General features: G+C 40.6%; 1 pseudogene across 1 annotated transcript; it reads left to right on the top strand.

Annotated features, from left to right (window-relative positions):
• The first annotated feature begins 2,284 nt into the window (after window positions 1–2,284).
• Window positions 2,285–3,278, top strand: LOC309548423 (small ribosomal subunit protein uS2-like; annotated as a pseudogene). The gene has a single exon. The product of its transcript is annotated as a small ribosomal subunit protein uS2-like (transcript).
• The last annotated feature ends 12,265 nt before the right edge of the window (window positions 3,279–15,543 follow it).

Raw genomic sequence — 15,543 nt, 5'->3', positions numbered from 1 at the left:
GGAGGCAAGACGCTGATACCAGGTCAAAGTCAGGTATTTGCACTGCTGGCATTTCAAAAATACATTTAATGATGTATAAATGGCTACAGATCAGCATACATTTTTTATTTATTTATTTTTAATTATTATTTTAATTCATTTTTTCAATCACAAGGTCTTCAACTTTTTTTTTACTGTTTATGGACTTAAGAGGAACATATCACTGCTTCCCCACTGCTGGAGGATGCTTGTGATCAACTCCCGAAAGCATTGCTTATTTTCTGACTGTCTGTATACGATAATGCAGAGTTCTGCAATGCATTTAATCAAGCAGCACTACTGGGAGTGCAACAGCACTACTGGAAATCAGACAAGGGATGCTTAATCATTTGCCGACCGCCCTCCGCAGATATACTGCTACAGGCTGGCTCGGCTGCGCAAACCAAAGTAAAGGTACGCCGGTTCACGGGAGCGCTCCTAGGGGCACTTTCTGCCGGGCATCCGCGATTGCTCCCAGTGGAGAGAGAACGACGGTCTGCTGTTGTAATCACAGCAGACCGTTGTTCTCTCTGGAATGAACACAGAGCTCCTGTGTTCCTCCTATTTAGGATCACAGGTCTCTGTGTTATTTCCACAAGTCTCTCCCCCATACAGTTAGAAAACACCCCCTAGGCTCAACCCTAACCCTTTGATCGCCCCTGGGTTAACCCCTTCCCTGCCAGTGTTATTAATACAATAACAGTGCTTATTTTTAACACTGATTACTGTAGTTATATCACTGGTCCCCCCAAAAGTGTCAAAAATGTCAGTTAGGGGTCCGATCTGTCCGCTGCAATGTTGCAATCCCGCTAAAAATCGTAGATCACCTAAAATTATTTAAAAAAATGTTTTTGTTTATAGCACAAAAAATAAAAATCACAGAGGTGATCAAATACTACCAAAAGAAAGCTCTATTTGTGGTAAAAATAGGACATCAATATTATTTGGGTACAGCATTACACGACCGCTCAATTGTCAGTTAAAAGATTAAAAGATATAATGGAGAAGGGAAAAATAAATACTTTATCGGAGCTTAAAATAAAGAAAATCAATTGGAACTTGGATGAGTGGAGGTATCGTCAACTTAAACACTTTGTAGCATCCCTCCCCCAGCCAATAAGAGACATAAACGACCTTAACCCATATGAACAAATCTGCATCTCCGAAAAAAATAAGAATAATATCTCAAATATTTATAAAATCCTGAATAGCGGGGAGGGTCAGGGGAACCTCCCAATGCTGGAGAGATGGAAGAACGAATTAGGGGTTCAAAGGGGGGGATCCCAGTGGGATAAAAGTATTAGGTTGGCCCATAACTCGGCGATAGATAGCAATACGGCGGAAATGAATTACAAATTACTCTCCAGATGGTATAAAACCCCAGATAAAGTGGGGAGATACCACCCGGAGACCTCAAGATTTTGTTGGAGAGGCTGCCAGGAAATTGGAACAATGACACACATATGGTGGGACTGCCCTAAAATAAAGGTATTTTGGAAGGAGGTCCTCTCTTTAATTAAAAGAATTACTAATATAGAGGTCAAAGAGGACCCATGGGAATGTCTTTTTCACGGGACGACAATGCCGATCAAACTATATAAAAAAACCTTAATCCCCCATTTGCTTAACTCAGCGAAAAGCCTAATCCCATTAAATTGGAAAAAAACAGAAGCCCCATCAAATAAAGAATGGATATCACGGGTGGAGACAACAAGAAAATTAGAATTATTAAAACCCTGGGGAGAACAGGACCAAGAGTATGAAAATAGAATAGAGATTTGGGAAGTATGGCAAGAGTATAAAAAAGGAGAAATAAGGGCTCATTAAGTATCTTCCGCAAGGGGGGGGAGGGGGATAGGGGAGGGGAGGGGGAAAAAGTAAGGGAGATATATGCATATAGCTTAAATCCCCCCACTTAAGGAGGGATGATATTATTGTATTAATAAAGTTTTGTATGTTGAAAATCTTTAATAAAGAAAATTAAAATAAAATAGTGCAGTGCAGAATCGCCAAAAATGGCCTTGTGATTAAGGGGGAAAACCTTCCAGTCCAGAAGTGGTTAACTGACGTTTCATGGTTTTCTGCATGCACTTCTCAAGTCAGGACTTGAAGCCTGTTTTTAAACAATAAAATCTTATTTTGTATTTTTCCTGCTCTTTAAATATTCCAGAAGACAAAACATGTCACACGGTTTTAGTGTGTCATTAAAAAGTTATTTATTGCTCTTTTGCTTCAGCTTCACCAGGAGGCGCTCCCCATCGTAGCTTCAGGGGTGTTTAACAATGTCCGGAAGGTCTGGATGTCCTGCAAATGAAAGAGGAAGATGTCCTCAAGTTCCTGGCTGCAGGAACACACTTGGGTGGCACTAACCTCGACTTTTCAAATGGAGCAATATATCTACAAAAGGAAAAGTGATGGTATTTACATTATAAATCTGAAACGGACATGGGAGAAGCTTCTGCTTGCTGCACGTGCCATTGTAGCCATTGAAAATCCAGCTGATGTTTGTGTGATTTCCTCCAGAAATACTGGCCAGAGGGTGGTTCTGAAATTTGCTTCTTCCTGTGGGGCCACCCCAATTGCTGGTCGCTTCACACCTGGTACTTTCACCAATCAGATTCAAGCTGCTTTCCCTGAACCACGTCTGTTAGTTGTGACTGACCCACGAGCTGATCATCAACCACTTACTGAGGCATCATACGTCAATATTCCTACTATTGCTCTCTGCAATACAGATTCACCCCTACGTTATGTGTATATTGCCATCCCCTTGTAATAACATGGGTGCCCATTCTGTTGGTCTTATGTGGTGGATGCTGGCTCGTGAAGTTCTGTGCATGAGAGGAACAATTTCCCGTGAACATCCATGGGAAGTCATGCCCGATCTCTATTTTTACTGGGATCCTGAGGAGATTGAGAAGGAAGAACAGGCTGCTGCAGAGAAGGCTACCACAAAGGAGGAATACCAGGGTGAATGGTCCGCAAATGTTCCAGAGTTTCCTCAGCCTGAAGTTCCTGACTGGTCAGGAGTACAAGTCCCATCTGTGCCCATCCAGCAATTTCCTGCAGAGCATCCTGAGCTCCCAGCAGCTCCAAAACCTGCAGCTGCAGAAGACTGGAGCTCCCAGCCAGCTAGCACAGATGACTGGTCTACTGCCCCAACTGCTCAGGCATCCGAATGGGCTGGAAAAAGTACTGAATGGTCTTAAAAAAACGCTCAGGTGTTACCCATGTTCAAACATCCATGGTGGACTTTTGAAATAAACCCATATGAAAAATAAAAAAAGTTATTTATTATAATTAAAATTAAATCTGTACTTTTAAAAACTTTTTATCAAAATACCCTTATTGGGATTTTTTTTTACCAAAAATATGTAGCAGAATACAAATTGTAATAGATAAAAATTCAGCGCAACTGTATAAAATAATATAATAGAAAGCTGCTATGCACTAAAGGATCAATAAACCAAAAGTCCCAATAACAAATATATAACAAAAAGTGCAGCGCTATCAAATATGGATTATGAAGAAGATATCGAGGAGAGCAGTCCACAGGGGAAAATTATGGTGAAGCATGCACAAGATATAAACATTGCGGTCGAGACCGCTGTGTGTAATACAATCTGCTCATCACATGCACTTGTATAGTGCTTTACAAGGTAATTTTTATGATTTTATGCTATGTTCAATAAAGTAATTTATTGCGGTAATGCACTATGTCCGGACCTTTGTTTTCCTATGGACCTGTGACCCGCTTTATGGACCTGTGATCTGTTACCTGTGAGCCTTATCTTCTGATGAAGAGGAATACTGATTTGATCTATATTTGTGATATCCTTGGAGAAAGTTTGTCTTACTAGCCCGTCTGGTGACACAGGGGCTAAGTGTGAGGTGAGAGGCTAATGAGACTGGGTGGAGGATTACCAGCACATTGAAGAATACAAATTGACCTAAAATTATGAAAAATATTAGATTTTTACATTTTTTTTTATTGGGAATGTTATATAGCAGAATGTGAAAAATATTGTTGTTTTTTTTTTCTTCAGAATTGTCACACAGGTGACCAAATACCACCAAAAGAAAGCTCTATTTGTGGGAAAAGGACATCAATTTTATTTGGGTACAGCGTCACACGACTGCGCAATTGTCCTTTAAATTAACGCAGTGCCAAATTGCAAAAAAGGGCCTGGTCATTAAGGGGGCAAAACCTTCCGGGGCTGAAGTGATTAAAGGTCAGAAACCTCAGTTACTGTATGTCAAGTGACAGGTAGATCGTTGCACTTCTTGACATCACTGTTACTAATCTGCACATGTCTGTTAAAAATTATAGTTGCAGATTTATTTCTAATTTTATTCTTAGTGTAGTTAGCTATAAGATCAGTTTCCCCTAGACTTGCCAAAAACTAACAGAAATTCAGCCAGTTCCTCAGGGACCAGCCAAATTGAGACCAATCCACACATTTGATTGATCCCTATTGAAAGGACAAGTTAGTAAATTTTCCTTAAACAGGGGTTGCAGCCAATTTTATTTTGTCTTTCATTGAGCACAAATTTTTTTTTGTCATTTTTGGCTGGGGTTCTTCTTTAACCACTTAAGCCCCGGAGGATTTGGCTGCTAAACGACCAGAGGGCATTTTGCGATTCGGCACTGCGTGACTTTAACGGACAATTGCGTGGTCGTGCGACGCTGTACCGAAACGAATTTGGCGTCCTTTTTTTCCCACAAACAGAGCTTTCTTTTGGTGGTATTTGATCACCTGTGCGATTTTTTGATCACGCGCTATAAACAAAAAAAGAGCGTAAATTTTGCAAAAATAGCAATATTTTTCCCTTTTTTTTATATGAAATTCCCCCAAAAAAAAATGTAAAAATCAAAATTTTTTAATATTTTCGGCCAATTTGTTTTATGCTACCTATGTTTGGTAAAAAAAATCGCAAAAAGCGTATTTTGATTGGTTTGCGCAAAAGTTATTGCGTTTACTAACAAAGGGAAAGATTTTTGTCATTTTTGTTGTTTTTTTTTTTAACGCGTAATGGCGGCGATCTGCGATTTTTTTTGCGGTACTGCGACATTGCGGCGGACAGATCGGACCCTTGACTGACATTTTTGACACTTTTGGGGTTACCAGTGACATTTCTACAGTAATCAGTGCTATACATATGCACTGTTACTGTAAAAATGCACTGGTAGTGAAGGGGTTAACTTTATTTGAGAGGGAGGGGCTGTGTGTGTCCCTAGGGGCGTGATTCTAACTGTGATTGGCTGTGGCTTCAACTGTATGCAGAGTGATCAATGGATCTACATAGTAGATCCATGTGATCAGCTCTCATACAGAGAGGAGAATGACAGGCAGCTTGTTTACACAAGCTGCCTGACTATCTCCCTCTCCCCCGCCGATCGCAGAGTGGCCGGCGGCGATCGGGTCCGCCGGTTACGCGCGCGGGGGGGTCCGTGACCACGCGGGAGCGCGCCTCCGGCGGCGCGCGCTCGCTCCCTAAACCCTCACAGGCGAGCGACGTAGACCTACGTCACTTTGCCTGTGAGGGGCTGACCGCCGCCGTAGATAGTCGTGCGGCGGTCGGCAAGTGGTTAAGAGTTCTGCAGTCACTAAGATCTCATTTGTATGTACCTACATCACAGTAAAGAAAAAAAAATATCCTTGAGTATGCCCAACTTTGAACCTGGGACTTGTTTTCCACTTGCTCTTCGCCACCTATTGCTACTGGAGGGAATTTTTTTCAAATTAATTCCTAGCTAATAACAAATCTTTCTAAACTGCTTGCACATCAATTATCTGTCCTTCCTCTCTGATTAGCAAGAATCTCCTAATGTAAAAAGAATTACAGAGAATCAGTGAGCATTTAGGTTTAATTTTCCATCTTTGATTGCTTTATTTTGGAAACATATTTGTTCAGCGAAATCATAAATATCTGTAAAGAAATATTAGTGTATTACACTTTTGGAATTCATAGACTGGTAATATGTGAGTATTTGTCATACTGTATTTAATGACCGCATGGAATGTATGACTGTGGAGTATTTCAAACAGCATACCACTACACTGGGAAATGCCAAAAATGTCATAAAAAAGTAAAATAAAAAAAGTTAAAAATGCATTCTGAAAAGTCATTCAATTCTAATCATTGACTTCCAGCCAGAAACTAAGGTCAGTTTTTACAATGGAGAGTAGACCACACTATCCAATTTTTGTTTTAATTTGCAGTGTTTCTCAATAAAGCAGTATGCATTTTATGGCCCGTTTATAAAATTCAGGCCACAGTATTGAGCCTTTGGTGCTTCATGGATTTCTCTCTGCTTAACACAGCAGAGAGAAAACTGTAAATATATTAAAAAGTGATTCAGCGCTGCACTACATCCACCATACCTTTGTGAAAAAGACAAAGGACCAAAAATGACAACATTTTGTCATATTTAAAAGTCCATGCATATATGTGTTAGAAAACAGTCTTTACCTTTCTACTTTTCCTTTTTTTCCATGATATAAAAAACACAGTGTTCTGCACATCCCATCACCAGTAGCAGCTCACCTCAGTTTTTGACCCATATAAAACAGGTGATACACACATGTCCTCTTAAGGGATGTATTAGGCGTATTCTCTGTTGTATATGGGTCAAAAGCTGAGGTGAGCTGCTGGAGGCGACGGGATGTACAGCACGAGGTGTTTTTGTTAAAAAAAAGGAAAGTTAAAGGCTGTTATCTAAAACAAATACATGTGGACTTTTAAATATAACACAATTTTGTCATTTTTAGTGATTTTATTTATTTGTCTTTTTACAAACATATGAATATTGAATTCAATATGAATATTTTTATATATGGTGTCTTTCATAATTTTTTGAGTTAATAAAAAGGGTGTGTGCAATGGTATGTATTATTATATTTTTGTTCAGAGAGAAAAGTGTGATTGGAAGAAAGTCAATCATCTAAATGTGGCTCTCTTCCTGGCTTATTTCTCTTTACAATGAATTGTTTTGCACTCTTCCAGCTTCAAACTCCCAAAGCCAGCATTGATGTATTTAAAATAGAAGTTCCTTTTTATTTTTTTTTATTTTTTTTACGAATCATACTTACCTAGGTGGATGCATCATCTGTCCCCCGTTGTCTCTAAGACTGAGAACTGAGCAATCAAAGACCACTGATCAGTTCTCAGGGCTCCGTGAGCAGAGAGCTAGTGACTGTGAGTCACCAGCTCTCTGCTCTGCCCCCACGCTTACTGGAGTGCTGGGCTGTGGAGGGGCCATCTCAGGTTCTCATTGGCTCACTGAGGTGCTGAGCCAGTGGTGGTCCAGGGTTGTGAGCGGATCCTCACCATATTGTCATGATCTTGCCCCAGTCTGGATCGACTCTGTGGCAGCAGCCGACAGAAGGCTTCAGCTGCTGAAAACAGGTCGCGGGGGGGCAGAACGAACTTCACTCCTGTGTAGGGATGATCGAACAGTTCGGGTCGACCATCGGTTCAACCCGAACATTGACTGTTCGAGGTTCGGCCGAATTCCGAACTTTTTGCTGAAAAAGTTCGGAATTCGGCAACCAGAACCGACCAAAATGCAATGGGACAGGAAATGGGCTTTAAAAGCCAGTGATTGGACCAGAACCATCAGTAAAAGCCAATTGAGGGGGCAGGAGAATGCTAGGAATGTGATTGGAGTGACTAAGGGGTCCATAGGCCAATCATTAGTGAATACGCCCCCCAGTATATAAGATAGCCCCCGCCAAATTCCTAGCATTGTAATACAGGGAGGTGGAAGCAGTTCTGTTACTTCTGCTTCAAAGTGTCATTTAGCAATTTTTAGTGTGAGGAAAGGTATATCTAGTGTAGTTAGGGTACTATTTTTTCACTATAGTTAGATTTAATAATCTAGTTTCTGTAGGGAAAGTGTTAAGTGTAAGGGGACCGTAGTGTAGGGTTAACTGACTCTGACTGCTATGGCAGGGTGACAAAACCCTTCCATGTCAGGGTGACCGCTATAGAGAAAAGATCGTTTCTCTAAGGGAACTTATAGAACAGCGATATGGCTTCTCGCCTGTCACCCTGCTTTTTGCTGCAGGCGTTTATAGGGCTTTTTTGAGGACATGTTTGGAGTCAGGCATGACATCTGAACTTCTGTGTAGGGGTATATATTCACACACCCATGTATGTATATATACACATCCACATATATAGGTGTGAAAGTGTGAAAGTAGCAGAAATCTATGCTTGCGCTTATGAAATAATTAACAGGCATATGTCTCCGCTCCTATCACACCTATATGTGTGTATGTGTATAAATACATATAAGTGTGTGTGTATATATACCCCTATACAGAATTTCAGATGTTTTGCCTGCCTCCAAAGACCCCCAAAAAATGCCCAAAAAAAACGCCTGCTGCAAAAACACACCTGGGCGTTTTTGTAGCTGGCGTTTTTTTGGGCATTTTTTGGGCGTCTTTGGAGGCAGGCATAACATCTGAACTTCTGTGTAGGGGTATATATACACACACCCATGTATGTATATATACACATACACATATATAGGTGTGAAAGTAGCAGAAACCTATGCTTGCGCTAATGAAATATTTAACACCCATATGGCTTCTCTGCTATCACACCTATATGTGTGTATGTGTATAAATACATATAAGTGTGTGTGTATATATACCCCTATACAGAATTTCAGATGTTTTGCCTGCCTCCAAAGACCCCAAAAAAATGCTCAAAAAAAACGCCTGCTGCAAAAACATACCTGGGCGTTTTTTTCAATATTTTTTTCAATAATTGGCTCTCTATCAAAAATGACAATTTTTAAGAACTTTTTTTTGTGTGATTAATAGTCCCTGGGGCATGACCCAGAACCCTAGGCACTTTTTAGGGGCATTTATTAGGTTCTAGGGCTTCAAAATGGTGTTTTTTGATTCCTGAAGTTCGGGTCCCATTGATTTCAATGGGGTTCTGGAATCCGAACCGAACTTTCAGGAAATTCGGGTGTTCTGGTCGAACCAAACTTTTCAAAAGTTCGATCACCCCTACTCCTGTGAACCACAGAAGACATATAGACAAATACGCTTTGGCTGTACTTCTCCTTTAACCACTTCTGGACCAGAAGATTTTCCCCCTTAATGACCAGTCCATATTTCGCGATTCTGCACTGCGTTACTTTAACGGACAATTGATCGGTCGTGCGACACTCTACCTAAATAAAATTGATGTCCTTTTTTTTTCTTCCAAAAATAGAGCTTTCTTTTGGTGATATTTGATCAGCTGCGCATTTTTTATTTTTTGCGTTTTAAACAAAAAAAGAGCGACAATTCTGAAAAAAAAAAAAAACAATATTTTTCACATTCTTTTTTTTTTCTAAACACGTTCTGCTATATAACACTCACAAAAAAAAATAAAAAAGTAAAAATCCAAATTTTTTAACATTTTAGGCCAATTTGTTTTCTGCTACATATTTTTGGTAAAAAAAAAAATCACAATTGCGTATTTTGATTGGTTTGCGCAAATGTTATTGCATCTACTAACTACGGGAAAGATTTATGTCATTATTGTTATTTTTTTGTTTTTTTACTAGTGATGGCAGTGATCTGCGATTTTTTTGCAGGACTGCGACATTGCGGTGGACAGATCGGACCCCTGACTGATGTTTTTGACACTTTTGGGGGGGGGGGCAGTGACATTACTACAGTAATCAGTGCTACAAATATGCACTGTTACTGTAATAATGACACTGGCAGGGAAGGGGTTAACAGTGTGGGTGATCAAGGGGTTAAATGTGTACCTAGGGGCATGTTTCTAACTGTGGGGGGCGTGGCTTGTAGAATGACCATAGAGACCTTTGATCTTATATAGAAGGATCACAGGGGCTCTATGATCATTCCAGGGAGAAGAACGGTCAGCTGTGTTTACAACTGCCGCCCGTCCTTCTCTCTCAGTGGGGAGCGATCGCGGGTGTCAGGCCGCAATTAGAGCCGCCTGCCCCCTGCATCGGCTTCCCTGCTGAGGAGCGCTCGCCCCCTAGCTGCAGGCACGTGACTGACGTAGCCCTACGTCGGTTTGCCTGGGAGAGCCATAATGCCGCAGTAAATACACGGCGTGTGGTCAGCAACCGGTTAATAAATGCGAGGATCTCTTTTTTAAATAAAAAAAAGCTGTATGCCACTACTTTTAACCACTTGCCTTCTGTGCACTTAAACACCCTCCCATCCAGGCCAATTTTCAGCTTTCAGCGCTGTCACACTTTGAATGACAATTGCGCAGTCATGCTACACTGTACCCATTTTAAATTTGTATCATTTTTTTCACACAAATAGAGCTTTCTTTTGGTGGTATTTAATCATCTCTGGGTTTTTTATTTTTTACAAAAAAAAAGAATAAAGACAAAAAATTTCTGCGAGTAAATTTTGAAAATAATTTTTTCTCCTTCACTGATGTGCGCTGATGAGGCGGCACTGATGGGCACTGATAGGCTGCACTGATGGGCACTGATGAGGTGGCACTTATGGGCACTGATGAGGTGGCACTTATGGGCACTGATGAGGAGGTACTAATATGCCGCACTGATGAGCACTGATAGGCGGCACTGAGAGGCGGCACTGAGAGGCGGCACTGAGAGGCGGCACTGATGAGCACTGATAGGCGGCACTGCTGGGCACTGATAGGCGGCACTGCTGGGCACTGAGAGGCGGCACTGCTGGGCACTGAGAGGCGGCACTGCTGGGCACTGACAGGTGGCACTGCTGGACACTGAGAGGCAGCAATGATGGGCACTGAGAGGCGGCACTGATGAGCACTGGCGGATGGCACTGGACACTGACGGGTGGCACTGATGAGCAGCACTGATGGGCAGCACCATCAGTGCCCACACTCAGTGCCCATAGTGCTGCCAGTCAGTGCTCATCAGTGCCTAGATGAGCAGGCACTGATGGGCACTGACTAGCAGCACTATGGGCACTGATTGTGGGCATTGATGGGGGGCACTGATGGCGGGCACTGTGGGCACTGATGGGGGGGCACTGTGTGTGTGTTTTTACCTTGCAGTAATCAGGGCACTGGTGATCGGTGCCCTGATAACATTGCTGTGTGTCCCCGGCGCTGTGAGGCTCCCCCTCCTTCCTCACACTGCAGGCTCTGTGTGAGGAAGGAGCGCCGGCGATGAGAGATGATCTCATATGTTTACATATGAGATCATCGCTCATTGGACGGCCAGATCACGTGGTGAATGGCCGCTGTGATTGGCCATTCACCATGACACAGATTTTCCCCGCAGCGCGCTCGCGGGAGCGCGCTGGGGGCGTGTCACTGGGAGGCCGTTTAAAAACGGCCTCCCGAAAATTCGAGTCCGCGCTGCAGCCGTATATAGGCTGTAGCGCGGATGGGGGGTGGTTAAAATGTACTCCTAAATCATAGGTGAAGTATGTAACATATGTTTTACAGTTACATGCAATGAAATTAGACTTTCTGACTGGGTTATAAGAAAGTTTTCAACTTTAACTTTCAACTTTATACAAGTTTATAAATTAATAATTCAGCGCTGCTCTGTAAACAGGTCAATATTGCAAGTCATTTATAACTTGAAACTGTTATATGAGGTAATTTCAAAACTTTGAAATAGAACAATTAAAATTAATGATATTTTTTCTCTCAAGAATAAAACTTTTTATTTTATTGAGAGTGAAATGATTCACATTTTTTTTTTTGCCATAACCTTATTGAGAGCGTAATCATTTTGTTTTACAGACCATCACTTAATGCTCAATATGTGTCAGCAGAACAAATTTAAAGCTAAATGTTTGTTTTAAGTAAAAGTTAAAACAAGATGCTAGGCTTTTCCCTCAAAAAACATTAAAATTTAAAATAGAACTAAAAGCTATGGCTTGTCCTAAAATGCTTTTTTGACAACATATGTTGTAAAGATGTAGATTAGAAAACTGTAACTGTCTTGTGACCTAAAATGTAATTTCTATTCAGGAATATAATTGCAAGCTGGATTATTGCCTTAGGCTTTACATTTCTATGCAAAAAAGAAAAAATATATTTATATATACAGTACATTTATAAAGAGCTGTGCAAACTGTTGCGGCTATATAATGTGAATTCTGTATTATAATAATAATATCCATACATATTGCATATACTGTATACAAATAAAATACAACTGTATATGGGATAAACTGAGATCATCAAAGATTTGATTGTCAGATTATATAATATACTATATATCTTATGGACAATCTGACAATCAAATCTATGATTATCTCAGTTTATCGCATATATTATTTTATGTGGTTCAGGCTAAAATCTGATAGATCTCTCAGGCAGATAACTCAAAAGCAATTGATGCAGTTATGTATTCAATAGAGGATCATATAATAGACAAAGGTACCATTATTAGGAATCAGTGAGGCTCTCCTACTTGCACATGTGCTAACAGAAAACATATGACAGCAATAGACATTAGAGTAAGCAGAAGGATGACTTTATCAGCATGCTGCTGTCTACTTATTATCCAGTCTTTGAAGTCAATCCCTTGTCAAAATTGAAACTCTCTCCCATCCCACTCTTTCAACCCCTCGCACACGCTCTTTCCATCTTCACTGGCTCCACTTCCATGAGTGACAACCGGTGATCAAGCACAAGGGTTTATGTCTTGCCTCAATTTTGTAATGTCATCATGCTGTAGAGTCTTCTGGAACCTTGGAGAACTCCATTGCTGGGCAGCCAATAGGAAGTCTCCACTTGACACAGGCAGCCACATGGGCACCAAAAGAAGAACCCTTCTCCTCTGTTGGGAAGAAAATAGGAAACCGTAATATTAGGTGCCCATGCAAAAATGGGCATTTAGCTTACTTTTTTTAAAAGTATTATAGCAATGAGTTGGGGGGTTATTGTCTGGAGTTGAGCTTTAGGCCAGGTTGGGTATGTTGACCAATTTTAGCCCGTGCTGCAGTGGAGAATTTGCTGTCTGGGATACATGAATCCCAAAATTGGTCACGCAGAATTTTAAATCTTTCAGTTACATAGTCAGATTGAAAAAAAAAAAGACAGGTCCATCTAGTTCAACCAATAAAAAAAATAATTTGGCAGGTAAAACAGTTAAAATTTTTATGTTTCAACTGTGCATTAAGCTACTTGCCTTGAGTTCAGCTTTATAATTCAGGTCTGCCCACATGTTTAATTTTTGGTTTAGGTAAATGGCAAGTTTAACTCTTTTTCTGTCAAACCTGTTTTTACGAGAAGCGTGGCTTAACCATGGCTGAAGATGTCTCTAACCGGAGCTCTGTGCAATTGAGGGGGCAAACACAGAAGACTGCCGTACCTACTTGCACCTACAGCCCATGCTGAAGAGGGGAATAGTCCCATGAGCACTGAGCACTCTGCACCACCCGAATATAACAAGACACCTCTCTGTACAGGGAAACACACTCCCACCCTAGACCACCAATATGGCTCAGTCACAGCCGCAGCCGCCAGCTCTATCACAGTTCACCAGCAGCACCCCCCATACCGCTCTGCCAGGCCGCTGCAGATGTAGGCCTGCAACAGCCAGGGGGGCCCGAATTATGCCATACTGTCCCCAATGTTTCCACCTCACCCAAGCTGTCTACCGCTCACAGCAGCATGGCTTGCTTTATTTTATAACACATACAATAGGGCCCCAAAATTACATGCCAGACTCTCATCCTCCTGGATGGGGATAAGATGCATTTTGGGTCTCCTTTGGCATTTTTTCCTTTGTAAATGTCACTTTTGCTATAATACTTTGTTTACATGGCAGAGGTGTGCCAGTTCACTCACACTGCAATTTTTTTATTTATTTATCTTTTTTGCATTGATACATGTCCCTAGGTGCAGTGTCCAGCACCCACTGCACGTTTTTTGAAAATCCCTTGTTTATTAGCCTTAAAAAAATGGTAACATGTATTTGACAGATTTGGCTCCTCTTGACTTTAGTTGGATTTTGATTTTACGGTTGAACCTCCACGAGCTGAACCTAGGTGTGTTTAACTCATCTCTAGCTTTCATAAAAGTTACTTTATGATTGCTTTATGTAACATTCACCAAAATGTACCTTCAGATTGTATCATATTTCACAAAACTAATAAAGAAGTCTAGTCAGAATTTTAATTAGTTTTATTTGCTAGCAAATTAATGCAAGAGGGGTTTTCCATCATTTGTACATATTCTGCTATTTTGATATGCAGTAATTAATCATATACACTCTATTTACTATTATGGCTAAGGATACAATGAATAATTAGCACTTAGTAAATAGAACAGATATAATACTTAGAGTTTATGCCAATTAATTTAGGAAACTAGAAATTACTTAGAAGGTCCATACAAAATAGTGTTTCTCTTGGTTTGCATTCAATCTCTGGTTATGTCTGTTCAGTTGAGAGTTCTTAGTGATTTCCATTTCAGAATTTCTCTAAAGGCTACCTAATATTATGCACTTTAAATTTCCGCTAGAAATGTGTATGCACTTCTGAAATGGTTTTGGTGCATTAGGTAGTACATCACCAAACTGCATAGCATGTAAATAAACTCAAATGGAGGATAATGGATTTTAAATGTACTTACGTTTCCAGTCATTAATAATATATGCAGTCTTTGTGACAGGTGTCGTGGTGTGATCAAATCCTTCGGTTGATGTTATCAGGAAATTATTTGATCAGACAGAGACTAATATTAATCTAAATATTCTACAACTTAGCAAAATATAAACATAGGTTCCTGCTAGGTTTAAAGATCAACCTCTTGGTTATTCCCTAACTGTAACCGTATAAAGTATTTGGATTGTTAGTGCTTCATGCTGTCAACATTTAAATAGCTACACACATTATAGGACATTTTAAAAGATGACTCTACATTTATGCAAAAAAATAGCAAATAAAAAAATAGGCATTTTATAATTGAATTTCATTAAAAATTAACTTTTCTTTTTAATCTGGAGCACTGTAATTTTCTGTAAAATTCTATCCAATATAGCAACCGGGAGGCTGGGGTACAGAACATACCCAGAAACATAATTTCCTTCTTGTGTGACTGGTTCACTGAATTTTCCAGAAGTCTGCACTAACTGCCGGTTCACACTACCGCGACTTGTCAGGCGACTTGGTCGCCTGACAAGTCGTGCTCCATTCTGTGCTATGGGAACCGTTCTAATAGGAGCGACTTCATCAAGTCGCTCTGACTTAGAAAATAGTTCCTGCACTACTTTTGACCGAAGTCGGAGCGACTTGCATTGACTTCCATTATGTGAAGTCCGTGCAAGTCGCGCCGAAGTCGCGGTGCACGACGACTTCACTAGTCGCCCCGAAGTCGTGTCGCCATAGTGTGAACCGACTCTAAGATACAAATCAGATGTTAGGCATCCTCGGCAACAAAAAAATCATTTTTGGTGAGATACTCCCAAAGGGTTAATCACATCTAAAGGGATTTGAGCCCTGCAATTTTCCTCAATAGAACATTGCAAGTGAATCAGATGTTAATGAAAAAGTTCCTCCCCTTCATCTTCACTTTGCA

The sequence above is a fragment of the Pelophylax lessonae genome (assembly GCF_965119305.1).
Source record: "Pelophylax lessonae genome assembly, chromosome: 2".
NCBI classification, from domain to species: domain Eukaryota; kingdom Metazoa; phylum Chordata; class Amphibia; order Anura; family Ranidae; genus Pelophylax; species Pelophylax lessonae.
Note: the sequence above shows the minus strand (reverse complement) of the source record. Positions and strands in the feature narration are given on the sequence as shown.